This window comes from Rana temporaria, chromosome 10 (assembly GCF_905171775.1).
Source record: "Rana temporaria chromosome 10, aRanTem1.1, whole genome shotgun sequence".
Taxonomy (NCBI): Eukaryota; Metazoa; Chordata; class Amphibia; order Anura; family Ranidae; genus Rana; species Rana temporaria.
In genome coordinates this window covers 89,384,786-89,401,997 of record NC_053498.1, presented here as the reverse complement: position 1 = coordinate 89,401,997, position 17,212 = coordinate 89,384,786, and the positions used below count along the sequence as shown (strand labels likewise).

General features: G+C 46.9%; 1 pseudogene; it reads left to right on the top strand.

Annotated features, from left to right (window-relative positions):
* The first annotated feature begins 3,585 nt into the window (after window positions 1–3,585).
* On the top strand, window positions 3,586–5,845 carry LOC120915842 (annotated as a pseudogene).
* Window positions 5,846–17,212: the final 11,367 nt, after the last annotated feature.

Sequence of the window (17,212 nt, the reverse complement as noted above, 5' to 3'; positions counted from 1 at the left end):
CTTAACAGAGCGGTCTAATTTGTGAGAACCAAAAGAGACCGAGCCCTCAGCGGATACCTCAGCTGTACTATCTAGCTTAAGGGAGTCCCTTACAGCATTGATAAGCTCCCTGACAAGTGCCTTATCATGCCCAGACCCAGTTACAGTGTCTTCCTCAGGAAGGTCCTGGTCCACGTCTTCAGATACAACAGAACCAGGCACCTGCGCAGCCAGGTCCTGGTCTGAGTCTGAACATTCCCCTGGGGATAGCGGAGGGAGGGGGCACTTTTCACCCCCTTTACTGCCACATGCCGCTTCCACCCTGGCCACAAATGTCTCCAGGACTGCCGACAAGGAGTCTATAGTGAGTGCAGAAGCAGAGGTACCAGCTGCCTCTGCCAACTAGATACTGACTCCTTTAAACCTGAGGAAAAAAGCTCCCAGGGCCCAGTTCAGAATGAACACAAAAGCCACCCACCACTCCTGCTGCGCTGACCGGGGGGGGGAGGTGTACAGGGGACTCACCACCGGAGAAGAACTGCTCCGCGCCGCTGCCTGTGTCCCGCACACAGCGTGTGTGATGTGTGGAGAAGTCGTGAGGTAGTGGAATGCTGTGAGGAGAACGGCGTTGCGCGCCGTGAAAACCACCGCTAGAGGCCGATAGACTCAAGCAAGATGGCCGCCGAGCGTCCACGTGGAGCCTGGTGCGGCTACAGCAAAATGGCCGCCAATGAGATTTTCAATGCTAATTGAAAAACCAGGTGTCCCCACCCCCGCCCCATCCCGACAGCATGCACAGCAGAGGGAAAAAAGGGGGAGCAGGGAAGGGAGGATACCCAAACCCCAGGAATGCCCAGCCGTACCACCCCACCTCAGAGGAAGGGACTGTACTTACCTGTCCTTGCGACGACTCACTGGTGCATTCCAGACAGGCATACAACCGCAATGGAGGTAGCCGTCAGCCCGGTCCACTGTGAGTGAGACAACACTACAGCTCAGTCATGTGCGGACCTCGGAGCAAAGCTCACTGGCCACCCCAGGAGTCATGGGGCATGTCGTGGCAGACCCAGCCTCTTTGCAATGGTGAGCCCACGCTCGCTGGCCGAACTGAGAAGACTACAAGGATCTATAATATCCAGCCTGTCTCTCAGCCGACGGTTGTAGAAAAATACAAATAAATAGAAAAATAAAACAAAATCCTTCTTCGGGCGTTGGGCCCAAAGGGAGCCATACGTCCTTCTCCTTTGCTAGGCAGAACGAAACTGAGGCTGCATGCTGCTGGGAGGAGGGTTATGTCCGGAGGGACCGCCCCCTGGGCGGGGCTGTTCAGCTCTCGTTTTAAAATGACATGTATATGTATCTAACATGTTCTGCCTAGTCCTCTCCTGTGAACAGGGAACATAACCCACTTTGTCATGAATGAAGAGGCTGTGTCCGTCCATGGACGACAAGAGAAATACTATTACCAAAGCTCATAAAAGCATTAAACAGAGCGGCCACGGAAGGAAGACTCCCTGCGTCAATGCTGGAGCTATTATAGTTATACCAAAAGAAGGGAAGGACCCCTTCGATCCTGCAGCATATAGACCAATTTCCCTCTTATGCTCCGATGCCAAGATAGTTGCTAAGGTTTTGGCATCGAGGCCTAATAGGTTTATTTCAAAATTGATCCATCCAGATCAGACGGGATTCATAGCTAATAGATCTATCAGTATGAATATCAGAAGGACATTTTTAAACTTACAAACCCTTACGAAGATTGAGGGAACAAGAGCTGTATTGTCACTGGACGTGACCAAAGCGTTTGACAGTGTAGAATGGGGCTATATCTGGAGGGTGCTGGGGAAATTCGGATTTGGTCCGATATTCATCGGCTGGATAAAAATGCTTTATGATAATCCTAGCGCCAAACTTAGAATTAATAATGAACTCTCAAAAAAGATTCTCCTGGAGAGGGGGACGAGACAGGGGTGCCCTTTGTCACCCCTGCTCTTCGCTCTAGTGATGGAACCTTTGGCGATAGCCATAAGGTCAAGCACTGAGATAACCGGATTTCAAAGGAAGACGAGAGATGAAAGAATCACGCTATATGCCGATGATATTCTCCTTTAACTGGGAGATACGGAACAATCATTGGTAAAACCAATGAGTATAGTAGAGGAATTTGGTAGCTTTATGGGCCTAGAGATAAATTGGGAGAAATCTGATCCATTACCGGTAGATCCAATTGGAGAAGTTGTGGCACTGGGAATGCCACAACTGACGGTGGTGGACACACTGAGATACTTAGGGATATTGGTGACGAAAGATCCCAATCAATATATAAACAAAAATGTAACCCCCCTACTGGCTAAATTTAAACAAAAAATTTATATTTGGAAACGGCTCCCCCTGTCAGTGGCTGGTAGATGTAGCTTAATTAAGATGATTTGGCAGCCACAATATAATGCATAACTCTCCAGTTTGTATCTGCAGAAAATGGTTTAATAAAATCGAAATGCTTTTCAGGGAGCTAATATGGAAAGGGGGACAAGCCAGGATTTGACTTCGTACATTACAGCTCCCGGTAGGGGAAGGAGGTCTTGCAGTTCCCCACCCTGAGAGTTACTATTTATCGGCACAATTGCAACAACTAATGGGTTGTAATACCCCGGGGAGGGGGGCACCCCTAATGGTAGAATACAGGCATACCCCGCTTTGCGGACACTCACTTTACGTACACTAGTGAGTACGGACATGCCCGCGAGTGTACGTAAAGTGCCTCACAATTACGGACATTCCCGCGCCGCCGCAGTATGATCTGGAGGGACGGAGCTGCCGCCCAGAGTTGTGAGGGAAGAGACAAAAGTTCCTGTGAGTTGCCAGCAAGCCAGCCCAGCATTGCCCTTCGGCACGAGGTACCCGCCAGCCAGCCCGGCATTGCCTGTCGGCCCACCGGCCAGCCAGCCTAGCATTGCCTGTCGGCCCAGAGGTGCCCAGCATTGCCTGTCAGCAATCCCAGCGTTGCTCAGAGGTGCCGCCAGCCCAGAGCTGTTCACCAGCCACAGTCTGCATAAACGTAAGTACAGTACTGTACAGCCCCCCCCTGCTATTGGCCCTGACCCCCCCCCACTACCAGCCCTGGACCCACATTACAGCCCCTGACCCCCCCCACTGTTCTTTTCATTGTTACAGGTACCTATCGTGCCTGCCAGCCCAGAGGTGTCCGCCAGCCAGCACCAAGGCCCAGAGGTGCCCGCCAGCCAGCACCAAGGCCCAGAGGTGCCCGCCAGCCAGCACCAAGGCCCAAAGGTGCCCTCCAGCCAGCACCAAGGCCCAGAGGTACCCACCAGCCAGCACCAAGGCCCAGAGGTACCCACCAGCCAGCACCAAGACCCAGAGGTGCCCGCCAGCCAGTACCAAGGCCCAGAGGTGTCTGCCAGCCAGCACCAAGGCCCAGAGGTACCCACCAGCCAGCACCAAGACCCAGAGGTGCCAGCCCAGCATTGCCCAGAGGTGTCCGCCAGCCAGCCCAGCATTGCCCGCCAGCCCAGAGTTGTTTGCCAGCCAGCCCAGAATTGCAGTCTGCATAATCTTGTTTGGATTGTTGCAGGTACACATTGAATAATGGCAGATAGTACCAAAAAAAGCCGTAAATCAATTAACTTGGATATGAAGGCTAAAATGATTAAATTGTATGATGAAGGTGTAACTCAAGCTGAAATAGGCCGAAGGCTAGGCTACACTCGGACTACAGTTAACACCGTCATGAAAAACAGAGAAAAACTTCTTGCAGAAATCAAGAGTGCTACACCTGTTAACACAACAACAATTCGAAAAAGGGATAGCATTGTTGCAGACATAGAGAGAATCTTAATACTTTGGATAGAAAATCAGACTACACGTCATGTTCCTGTCAACCAGGCAATTATACAAACTAAAGCCTTAAGTCTATTCAATGACCTGAAGGCTAAGAAAGGTGAGACAGCAAAGAATGCAGAATTTTCTGCAAGCCGTGGATGGTTTGATAGGTTCAAGAAAAGGTCTAACCTACATAACATTAAAATACAAGGAGAGGCAGCTGCTGCAGATCATAAGGCTGCAGAAAGCTATCCAAGCGATCTTGCCAAAATTATTCAAGATGGAGGCTACTCCATGGATCAGATTTTTAATGTGGATGAGACTGGTCTATTCTGGAAGAAGATGCCTGCAAGAACCTTCATCGCAATACAGGAAAGATCAATGTCAGGCTACAAGCCAGCTAAAGATAGAATAACCCTTCTGTTAGGTGGCAATGCTTCTGGTACCTTAAAGCTAAAGCCTTTGCTAATTTACAGATGGGAAAATCCAAGAGCTTTGAAGAACTATGTTAAAACTAGGCTTCCAGTGCATCGGAGAGCTAACAAAAAAGCATGGGTTACTGCAGCCCTTTTTGAAGATTGGTTTGACACCTGCTTTGTTCCAGAGGTGAAAGCCTATTGCAAGGACAACAATATCCCTTTCCACATTTTGCTGCTTGTTGATAATGCCCCTGGACACCCTCGAACACTAGATGAGCTGAACCCTAACATTCAAGTGCAGTTCCTACCACCAAATACTACCTCACTACTGCAGCAAATGGATCAATGCGTCATTGCCACCTTCAAGTTAAACTACTTAAAAAGAACATTCATTAAGTGTATTGCAGCAATAGACAAAGAAGAAGGAGAAGGTAAAGAAGTCCTATCCAAATTCTGGAAAAGCTACAACATCTTGGATTGCATTAAAACTGTGAGGCCCCGTACACACGTCCGAGGAACTCGACGTGCCAAACACATCGAGTTCCTCGTCGAGTTCAGTGTGGAAGCCGCCGAGATCTCGGCGGGCTGACTTTCCTCATTGAACAACGAGGAAATAGAGAACATGTTCTCATTTCGGCCCGACGAGTTCCTCGTCGGCTTCCTCGCTGAAAAGTGTACACACGACCGAGTTTCTCGGCAGAATCCAGCTCCGACCGAGTTTCTGGCTGAATTCTGCCGAGAAACTCGGTCGTGTGTACGGGGCCTAAGAGATGCTTGGAATGACATGAAGGAAACCACAATGAAAAGGGCCTGGAAAAAAATATGCCCACAGTTAGTTGATGATTCAGAAGGCTGTGACGATCATGTAGCTACTGTTACTGAAAATATTGTAGATATGGCAAGGCAGTTAGAGCTGGAAGTGGAGCCAGAAGATGTTGCTGAACTGCTTGCGTCCCACACTGAGTCCCTCAGCAATGAAGATCTTCTAGAACTTGAAGAGGAGAGAGAAGAAGGATGGGGTTGAGATCATTCATCAGCCTGAAGGTTTAACTTCAAAAATTCTCTTTGAAGCTTTCCGTCATCTTGATAGCGCCATGGCTCTATATGAAAAGCATGATAGGGATTTTGAAAGAAGTTCCAAAGTCAATGCTAACATCTCAGGGGCGTATGCCTGCTACAAAGAAATCTACAGGGAGAAAAAGAGAGCTACACTTCAAACCTCCATAGAAACATACTTTTCTAAAAGTCCATCAGCACGCAGATCATCAACATTGACTGACAGTCATTTGGATCCCAGATCATCATCAACTGACAGTCTGTTTCCAGCTCTGACATCACCACTGTGTCCTGCTCCTATTGCTACTTGTAGTACACCCAATTCTCCAGCAAGAAAGCGCCTAGTTTTTGAAGACTTGACTTGTGAAACAGAAGATACCTGCATACCTGACAGTCCATTTCCAGCTCTGACATCACCATCAAGTCCTGCTCCTACTCTGATTTCTTCTTGTAGTACACCCATTTCGCCAGCAAGAAAGCATCTCACCTTTGAAGATTTGACTAGTGAAACAGAAGATACCTGTATGCCTTCACCGTTCCTACCACAATGAATTCTCTCAGCTGCTCTGGCCTTGCAACAACAATGAGATGGGGTAAGCTTACAATTTGTATTTGAATATTGTGTTTATTTTAGTTATCAATGCATTATTCAAATCAGTTATGCTTGTAAATGACTATTGCAATGCAGTGCACACATTTAGAAGTGAAAAAAGGTATTGCTTCACTTTAAGTACATTTTCGCTTTACATACATGCCCCGGTCCCATTGTGTACTTAAAAGTGGGGTATGCCTGTAATGCTGAATGGAGCTGCACATGATACTATTATTGAAGTATTAGAGGCAGATTCCTTTAGATATAGGAACCCAACAATAAAAATGATAACTAAAATATGGAAAACCTGCGGGAAATCCTCCAGATAGGAAAGGTGGGGGAATGGGAAATGCATGGTATTAAAAGGCTGAGACAACTGTATAAGGGTGATAGGTATAGGAGGTTCCTGGACTTGAGGGAGAATTTTAATAGAGCTTATTATACGCCTAAGCGCCTGTTCAAGTACGGAAGAAGACCAGACGATAAATGTCCTAGGTGTCAGGGGCCTGGAGACCTAGTACACATGATGTGGCGCTGCCCAAAGCTGTTTCGGTACTGGGAGGGAGTGCTTAATATTTTGAGCGGCACATTTGGAACACCTTTGGAGATGGAGGCCACACTGTGTGTACTGGGATACCGGAAGGAACGGGAGGAGAAGAGGAGTATAACAGTTGCAATTTTGAGATGTTTGTTTCAAGCCAGAAAATTAATAGACATGAGATGACAGGCGACAACGCCCCCGGCAGTAAGAGAATGGATCAGGGTAATAAATGAGTCAATCTGCAAAGAAAGAGCAGTCTACATAAAAAGAGGTAATCTTAAGGACTTTGAAGAGATGTGGAAGCCATGGTTGGAGAAAGGGGGTGCTCCTCTCTAGGGGGTAAGAACCACAGTAGGGGTGGAGAATAACCAAAATATAATATCTGATTGAAAAGCCAAATGCGTGATATTCCAGTAGAGTCATGGTTATTGTAGTCTCGGGACTTAGATGGGGGGGGAGACAACCGGACGAGGTAACTGCCCTATGAAACCAACGGTAAAGAGACTAATGGAGTAGCACTAAGTGGGGAGGAATAAACAGTGGGGAGGGATGAGAAAGAGTATAATTATAATTTCGAAAGTGGGTAAAATAATATATAGACCTCCTAGCCCGGTAGGCTCTTCTACTCCAGTAAATGCTATTTCTTGTTTTCCCCTTTTTTGTTTTTTCTCTCTCCCAATATGCCAATTAAGGTGATCTCACTTTCTGTATCTGTACTAAGATTATGATACACCTGACCATGTTTGAAGTATATATCTCAGTGGGCATTATACTGTGGGCACGAGAGTTTACATTAATGGTGGGAAGTGGTTCTGAATGTTTGGGCAGACTGTGGAATGCAGGATTTCAGATGTGGCCCGTTGGCCTAGTGTTTGATTGTGTTGGGGGGTGAGGCGGTTTCTCGCCTACCCGGCACTGTGTAAACTTTGTCATTGACAGTATATGGTTTCTGTAATCTTCTGGTGCCTCTGTTCTAGCATATGTAAGGTACTTGTATCCCTGTGATGATATTTTGTAATTGTCATATGTTCTGATCTATATTCCTGTATCTTATTTTTTTTGGCACAATAAACCATTTTTCTGATTTAAAAAAAAAAGATTATGATACATATAAGGAATACTTTTTTCCTGTTTTTAACGAATTGTTAAATGCTCGTAGGAGATTAAAAAAAGAATAAAGAATGAAAAAAAAATAGAGTAAAGGGGGCTAAATACAAATGCAGGCCACACTTTTCAGATATCTATTTGTAAAATATTTTGAAAACTATTTATCATTTTCCTTCCACTTCACAATTATGTGCCACTTTGTGTTGGTCTATCACATAAAATCCCAATAAAATACAAAATGTGGAAAATTTCAAGGGGTGTGAATACTTTTTCAAGGCACTGTATAGGTGCTGTGTGGGAAACGCAGCAAAATCCTGTGCGTTTCCTTCCTTGCGCCTTTTATTTGTATGATTTGATGTAAATGAATAGCTCAAATCTCACCACACAGACATCACAAGTGATTTGAATGCAATGCGATTCTTATTCGAATCACATGGGTTGTCCTGCACCGCATATATGTGAACTGAGCCTTAAACGTTCATATCAGGGGTTGTGCTTTTGGTTTTCTTTCGGCAAATTGCCTGTTGAGAGGACTACAAATCAGTTTCCAGTAAGAGCTATCATGTATCGTATTTTCTGGATTAAAGAGGAGTTCCACCCAAATTTGGAACTTCCTCTTAACCCACTCCTCTCCCCCTTACATGCCACATTTGGCATGTAATTTTTTTGGGGGGGGAGTGGGGGCTTCAGCACGAGTGGGACTTCCTGTCCCACTTCCTCCTTCCTGTTGGCGACTAAGCTTAGTCGCCTTCAGGAAGTGGCTGCTGTAGGCGATCGCCTAGGACACGTCACAGGTCCTAGGCGATCTCCTGGCCAATTACAGGGCGCGGCGCCGGGCCGCGCCGCTCGCGCATGCGCAGTGCCGCGCCGCTCGCGCATGTGCAGTGGGTGCCCGGCCGTGAAGCCGAAAGCTGTCACGGCCGGGTGCCCACACTGAAGATGAAGACGCCGGCCGGGGAGGGGGGGAGAGGAGCGGAGCCTCGGCCGGCGCGTCGCTGGAGCAGGTAAGTGCCTGGTTATTAACCACTTACCCCCCGGACCATATTGCTGCCCAAAGACCAGAGTACTTTTTGCGATTCGGGACTGCGTCGCTTTAACAGACAATTGCGCGGTCGTGCAACGTGGCTCCCAAACAAAATTGGCGTCCTTTTTTTCCCACAAATAGAGCTTTCTTTTGGTGGTATTTGATCACCTCTGCGTTTTTTATTTTTTGCGCTATAAACAAAAATAGAGCGACAATTTTGAAAAAAATGAATATTTTTTACTTTTTGCTGTAATAAATATCCCCCAAAAATATATAAAAAAACATTTTTTTTCCTCAGTTTAGGCCGATACGTATTCTTCTACATATTTTTCGTAAAAAAAATCGCAATAAGCGTTTATTGATTGGTTTGCGCAAAAGTTATAGCGTTTACAAAATAGGGGGTATTTTTATGGCATTTTTATTAATATTTTTTTTACTAGTAATGGCGGCGATCAGCATTTTTTTTTTCGGTATTGCGTCATTATGGCGGACACTTCGGACATTTTTGACACATTTTTGGGACCATTGGCATTTTTATAGCGATCAGTGCTATAAAAATGCATTAGATTACTATAAAAATGCCACTGGCAGTGAAGGGGTTAACACTAGGGGGCGGGGAAGGGGTTAAGTATGCCTGGGTGTGTTCTTACTGTGGGGGGGGGGTGGCCTCACTAGGGGAAACACTGATTTTCTGTTCATACATTGTATGAACAGAAAATCAGCATTTCCCCTGCTGACAGGAACGAGAGCTGTGTGTTTACACACACAGCTCCCGTTCCCCGACGTCCATTTACGTGGTCTCGCCTAGGAGAGCCACCTTGTGGACGTATAATGACGGTGCGGCGACGGCAAGTGGTTAAAAGCCAGCAGCTACACTTTTTGTTGCTGCTGACTTTTAATAAACATACAAATGGCTGGAATAAGCTACATTGTGTGCGATAGCCGCTTTATTGTTGATAACATAGGGAAGAAGAGTGTTTTATGTTAGAGGCTTCAGGCTCACGATGTTATGGAAATTGCTCATGGGAATGGACAGCAGACACAGGTAAATAGCTAAAAATCCTACTTATGTAGCAATTCATATTGTGTTATTCGTAGTGTTCTCTGATAGAAGAAAAGCTGCTAGTGTAAAATTGCTATATATAAATGTATATAAAATCCATTCTCAAAGCCTCTGTCTAAATGGTATTTCACATCCCGGGATCAGGTGATGGGGTCTTAAATCTCAGCTCTGTATTCACCTCACCAATCCCTGTTTATTCCAGGGGGAATTGTAATGGTGGAAAGGCTGCACCAAACTGTAGGATGAATTACCTTATCAATAAGCAGCATTCACCTGTATATACCTTTAATTGGTACGATCCATGCTGGCTGGTGTAATCCCCAAAATCTCTCATATACACTGGAGATCACAAGGGGGTTTTCATGACCACATGACATCATATAGATGGACAGCTTAATCCAAGTTATGGGAAAATTGGGGCTGTCTGAGGATGCTTTATGGCCCCAAAGGGGCTAATTTATCATGGTGCTACAGCATGGGTCACTAATCAATTTATACAGAGCTACTGAATGGTATGAGAACACTGGGGACTGGCGAATGCTTCAGGGACCAAAATACTGTTCCTGATTATGTGATCACCATGGTGAGCTAATCCTAATGCAGACAGGCACAAGTGTTCATGCTTTTAGTAATGTTTAGATCTTGGCTGCCATTTTTCTAGGCCAGGTGAGAAATGGAAACAAGTTCCTGGTTGGTAAAGACAACACAGACTCTGCCTTCCTACAAGACTTTAACCATTTGCCGATCAGCGATGTACCCGTACGTTACTGGACTTCAAGCGGGATGATGCCATTCAGCTGCAAGCATTACCCCAGTATGTTCTTTTAAAGCTGATGGTCGGCTCTCTTTTAAAAGCAATCCCACGGGATTGCTTTTACAAGCAGCACACCCCTCCCGAGGCTTTTTGTGTTCGATTAATTGTTTTGTTTTTTTAATCGATTAATCAACTTATTTCGATTAATTATAACGCACATACATTTTTCGGATCACCACCATATATAGTCCCCACTGTAATATCCACAGACATCTCCCCCACTGTAATATCCACAGACATCTCCCCACTGTAATATCCACAGACATCTCCCCACTGTAATATCCACAGACATCTCCCCACTGTAATATCCACAGACATCTCCCCCACTGTAATATCCACAGACATCCCCCCCACTGTAATATCCACAGACATCTCCCCCACTGTAATATCCACAGACATCTCTCCCACTGTAATATCCACAGACATCTCCCCACTGTAATATCCACAGACATCTCCCCCACTGTAATATCCACAGACATCTCCCCCACTGTAATATCCACAGACATCCCCCCACTGTAATATCCACAGACATCTCCCCACTGTAATATCCACAGACATCTCCTCACTGTAATCCACAGACATCTCCCCACTGTAATATCCACAGACATCCCCCCCACTGTAATATCCACAGACATCTCCCCACTGTAATATCCACAGACATCCCCCCCACTGTAATATCCACAGACATCTCCCCACTGTAATATCCACAGACATCTCCCCCACTGTAATATCCACAGACATCTCCCCACTGTAATCCACAGACATCTCCCCCACTGTAATCCACAGACATCTCCCCCACTGTTATATCCACAGACATATCCCCCACTGTAATCCACAGACATCTCCCCACTGTAATATCCACAATCACCCCACTGTAATATCCACAGACATCTCCCCCACTGTAATATCCACAGGCATCTCCCCCACTGTAATATGGTCCACATCTCCCCCACTGTATAGGAAGATCACAGCCCCCCCCCCCCTCCCCCCAAGTCAGTAAAAAAATAATAATAATAATAATTAAAAAAAAAATTATTTAAACATGTTCCTTTAAATAAAAAAAAATCGGAAAAAGGTCCTTATGTGCACCGGGCACAGTGCAGTATGAGTAGCGCCATGTCTGTGCAATCGGCGAAAATAGCGGCCGACATCCCCCCCGCGCTTATTAACTTGTTTTTTACCAGAGACTGCGGACATACTGCACAATATTACCAGAGACTGCGGACAAACTGCAAGAAATTACCAGAGACTGCGGACATACTGCTATTGTGCAGTATGTCCGCAGTCTCTGGTAATTTCGTGCAGTTTGTCCGCAGTCTCTGGTAATATCGTGCAGTATGTCCGCAGTCTCTGGTAATCTTGTGCAGTATGTCTGCAGTCTCTGGTAATCTTGTGCAGTATGTCCGCAGTCTCTGGTAATCTTGTGCAGTATGTCCGCAGTCTCTGGTAATCTTGTGCAGTATGTCCGCAGTCTCTGATAATCTAATGCCCATTTTGAGTCCTTCATTACTAACAGTGTAATTTTTTAGTTTGTTTGCACCAATCTGTAAGGCTGCGCTGTATACCATGATTTGTGATGCTGGGGCTATATACTCTGTCCTGTGATGCTGAGATGTATACTCCTGACACTATGGGTGGAAGCAAGTAGAATACAGGCGACAGAGTGGGTGGATTCTATGAGGTGTGGCTTATGAAAAGTGGGAGGGACCAAATGTGGAGGGTCGGGGTCTTGCGCCCCCCCATCCTAAAACGTCACCAGCCGTCACTGCTGGTGTAGCACCACCCCCGTAGGAGCTGCTGGTTTAGATTGGGTTTTGCACGTTACCTCTAGATTCGTAGTCAGGGGAGGAAAGTCTGTAGAAATTGTCCACATTGTCCATCTGGTCACCAGTCATCTCTATGCTTCCTGCTTGCGCAAGACGATTCCTTCTCCGGGCCCCCGATGGCACAGGAGAGCCCGGAGAAGCACCGGATGGCGGCGGGAGGGGGGATGTCCCTTCCCGCTGCCTATAAGAACGATCAAGCGGCGGAACCGCCGCTATGATCGTTCTTATGGTGCGCAGGATCGCCGGCTGAAGACATGGATATCTGAATGATGCCTCTAGCTGCAGGCATCATTCAGATATCCCCCGGCAAAGTCCAGGACGTTATATGACGTCCACCCAGGATGGGAGATCCCATCTGTGGACGTCATATGCCTATTGGCCGGTATTGAAGTGGTTAAATGACGCTTTTTAAAAACAACGTTTTTTTCATGCTGAAAAATGATCGTGTGTACGCGGCATTAGGTTTTAATTTTGCTGCATAAAACTTGCGAAGAAAGTGGAAGGTAGAAGGAGAGAAGGGGAAGGTTCAGGTACGTGGCTCAGAGCACACAAAATTGACTAAAGTTACAGTATTCACCACTCTCTCTGAAGTGGGTATTTCTCACCCGGATAGACCCCTCTCACATGGCCTAGCAGCCGGAGTGATGCACGGACAGTATAAGAACAGTCTCTGCCACAGACCGTCTGAGAACGAAAGATGGATAGTCAGGGATCCTCTGCCACAGGATTTAATTCCCGAACTTCCAGCCTTACAGTAAAAGAGCCTTTAAGCCGATTTGGCGAACTGTCAGGCCCCGTACACACGACCGAGTTTCTCGGCAGAATTCAGCCAGAAACTCGATCGGAGCTGAATTCTGCCGAGAAACCCGGCCGTGTGTACACTTTCGGCCGAGGAAGCCGACGAGTTCCTCGTCGAGCCAAATAGAGAACATGTGCTCTATTTCCTCATTGTTCAATGAGGAAAGTTGGCTCGCCGAGATCCTCGGCGGCTTCACACAGAACTCGACGAGCAAAACGATGAGTTTTGCCCGTCGAGTTCCTCGGACGTGTGTACGGGGCCTAAGACAAATAGAATAGTGGATCCCTTTACAACGACGTCACCAGGCCTATCCCGAGACATCAGCTTGCTTTGCTTGGTCTCCTCCAGGGCAGGCCCTCCCCCCGGTTTCCTTCGTTAGCAGCTTTCCCCACTTGGATGGACAGCTGGGGATCCCCTGTTAATTTGTAGGCACCAGCCAGCATAGCTGGGCCTACTCCATGGAAATGCGACCTCGGGCCAATGTGGTCCCGAATTCGAGAGGCGAAGGACCCCGAAAAACGGCGTCTGCCCCTTAAGTATCCGTTCCTGGCATGCACAGCGGGGCACCACTTCCACTGGGCTGCTGCCCGAGAAGGGTCACACACCATGGTTTGCTTGTGTTCCAACATGGGCCTGAGGTGGTAACGCCACCTACAGGCAACAGGGGCAAATTCTACCAAGCACAACCATAGCCAGAACAGAGGACAATTTCAATGGAATTCAACTAAGTCTGAGCCCAACTATTGACTCAGACGCCCTCTAAATTTAGAATAGCGTCCCAGTCATTGGGAGCGGGGCGCTACACTGGTATTGCAGTGTGTATACTGGTAGTACAGGGTGTGTGTATACTGGGAGTAAGGATGAGCTCCAGCGTGTTTGCATGGTACACATGCAGAGCCTGCCAGGAAGTCTGCACGGCGATGCGCTAATCACAGCCAGGGAGACACTGTCCCGATGCTCGGCTGCAGAGATCGGAAAATGTCTCCCTGGCTGTGATTAGTGCAGCGCCGTGCAGACTTCCTGGCGGGCTCTGCATGTGTACCATGCAAACACGCTGGAGCTCATCCTTAAAGCGGTGGTTCACCCATAAAAACGACTTCCCCCTATTACACTGCCCCCCCGCATTACAATACGAATATGCCATTAATTTTTTTTTGGCTGCTGTACATACCTGGGTACAGCTATTCACCCGTGTCCTCCGGGTTGCGAGTCCCGCGGGAGTGGGCGTTCCTACCATGGCGGTGATTGACGTTTTGACTAAAAAATGAGCTCCCCCCGTCGCGTAAGCCGCGTCACGACTGGCGAAAGGAGCCGAACTGCGATGCGCAGGCGCAGTATAGCGCCGACTCGCCGTTCGGCTCCTTCCGCCAATCGTGACGCTGCTTACGCGACGGGGGGAGCTTGTTTTATACTCAAAACGTCAATCACCGCCATGGTAGGAACGCCCACTCCCGCGGGACTGGCAACCCGGAGGACACGGGTGAATAGCTGTACCCAGGTATGTACAGCAGCCAAAAAAAAATGAATGGCATATTCGTATTGTAATGCGGGGGGGCAGTGTAATAGGGGGAAGTCGTTTTTATGGGTGAACCACCGCTTTAACTGGGAGTACAGTTTGTGTATACTGGTATTGCAGTGTGTATAGTGGGAGTACAGGGTGTGTGTATACTGGGAGTACAGTTTGTGTATACTGGTATTGCAGTGTGTACAGTGGGAGTGCAGTGTGTATAGTGGGAGTACAGGGTGTGTGTATACTGGGAGTACAGTTTGTGTATACTGGTATTGAAGTGTGTATAGTGGGAGTACAGGGTGTGTATACTGGGAGTGCTGGGTGTATACTGGGAGTACAGTGTGTGTATACTGGTATTGCAGTGTGTACACTGGTAGTACTGGGTGTGTATACTGGTATTGCAGTGTGTACACTGGTAGTGCTGGGTGTGTATACTGGTATTGCAGTGTGTACACTGGTAGTACTGGGTGTGTATATTGGTATTGCAGTGTGTACACTGGTAGTACTGGGTGTGTATACTGGTATTGCAGTGTGTACATTGGTAGTACTGGGTGTGTATACTGGTATTGCAGTGTGTACACTGGTAGTACTGGGTGTGTATACTGGTATTGCAGTGTGTACATTGGTAGTACTGGGTGTGTATACTCGTATTGCAGTGTGTACACTGGTAGTACTGGGTGTATATACTGGTATTGCAGTGTGTACATTGGTAGTACTGGGTGTGTATACTGGTATTGCAGTGTGTACACTGGTAGTACTGGGTGTGTATACTGGTATTGCAATGTGTACACTGGTAGTGCTGGGTGTGTATACTGGTATTGCAGTGTGCACACTGGTAGTACTGGGTGTATATACTGGTATTGCAGTGTGTACACTGGTAGTACTGGGTGTATATACTGGTATTGCAGTGTGTACACTGGTAGTACAGTGTGTGTATACTGGTATTGCAGTGTGTACACTGGTAGTACTGGGTGTGTATACTGGTATTGCAGTGTGTACACTGGTAGTACAGTGTGTGTATACTGGTATTGCAGTGTGTATACTGGTAGTACTGGGTGTGTATACTGGTATTGCAGTGTGTACATTGGTAGTACTGGGTGTGTATACTGGTATTGCAGTGTGTACACTGGTAGTGCTGGGTGTGTATACTGGTATTGCAGTGTGTACACTGGTAGTACTGGGTGTGTATACTGGTATTGCAGTGTGTACACTGGTAGTACTGGGTGTGTATACTGGTATTGCAGTGTGTACACTGGTAGTACTGGGTGTGTATACTGGTATTGCAGTGTGTACACTGGTAGTACTGGGAGTGTATACTGGTATCGCAGTGTGTACACTGGTAGTACTGGGTGTGTATACTGGTATTGCAGTGTGTACATTGGTAGTACTGGGTGTGTATACTGGTATCGCAGTGTGTACACTGGTAGTACTGGGTGTGTATACTGGTATTGCAGTGTGTACACTGGTAGTACTGGGTGTGTATACTGGTATTGCAGTGTGTACACTGGTAGTACTGGGTGTGTGTACTGGTATTGCAGTGTGTACACTGGTAGTACTGGGAGTGTATACTGGTATTGCAGTGTGTACACTGGTAGTACTGGGTGTGTATACTGGTATTGCAGTGTGTACACTGGTAGTACTGGGTGTGTATACTGGTATTGCAGTGTGTACACTGGTAGTACTGGGTGTGTATACTGGTATTGCAGTGTGTACACTGGTAGTACTGGGAGTGTATACTGGTATTGCAGTGTGTACACTGGTAGTACTGGGTGTGTATACTGGTATTGCAGTGTGTACACTGGTAGTACTGGGTGTGTATACTGGTATTGCAGTGTGTACACTGGTAGTACTGGGTGTGTATACTGGTATTGCAGTGTGTACACTGGTAGTACTGGGTGTGTGTACTGGTATTGCAGTGTGCACACTGGTAGTACTGGGTGTGTATACTGGTATTGCAGTGTGTACACTGGTAGTACTGGGTGTGTATACTGGTATTGCAGTGTGTACACTGGTAGTACTGGGTGTGTGTACTGGTATTGCAGTGTGCACACTGGTAGTACTTGCAGTGTCATCTTAAGAGCATTATAGGCCCCCGGGCAATACAGTGCACTGGGGCCCTGTCTACACAATTACGCACGAGAATTACTGACAAAAATCATAACATTTACTGGCAGAACCACATTTTTTACTGCCACTGCAAAAAAAAGTACCTAAAATTACAGTTTTCAGTGCCCAACAATGCAAATGTCAGTATTTAAACTATAAACATATAGCTAGTGCTATTAGAAATGTGTTAAAGTTAAACAAAAGTAAAAAAAAAAAAATGTCTTCATTGACATGAAGGTCAGGTTACTATAACCCAGCCAGCACAGAGTTTCCTCTTACATCCGAGTCTGCAGGATTCCCCCTTACAGTGAAAGGGAACTCCTTTGTAAAGGGGAACGCTGCAGATCACGATCTAAGGGGGGAACTCCGATGTGGAGGGGGGCTATGGTGACCAGAGACAACCTTATATCAGAGTCCACTGCTTTCTCTTTCCCACTTACATCAGGGTCCGCAGACTGAGTTCCCCCTTGCATTGTAAGGGGGAATCCTGCAGACTCTGATGTGGGGGGTACTCTGGTGACCAGAGACCACCTTCC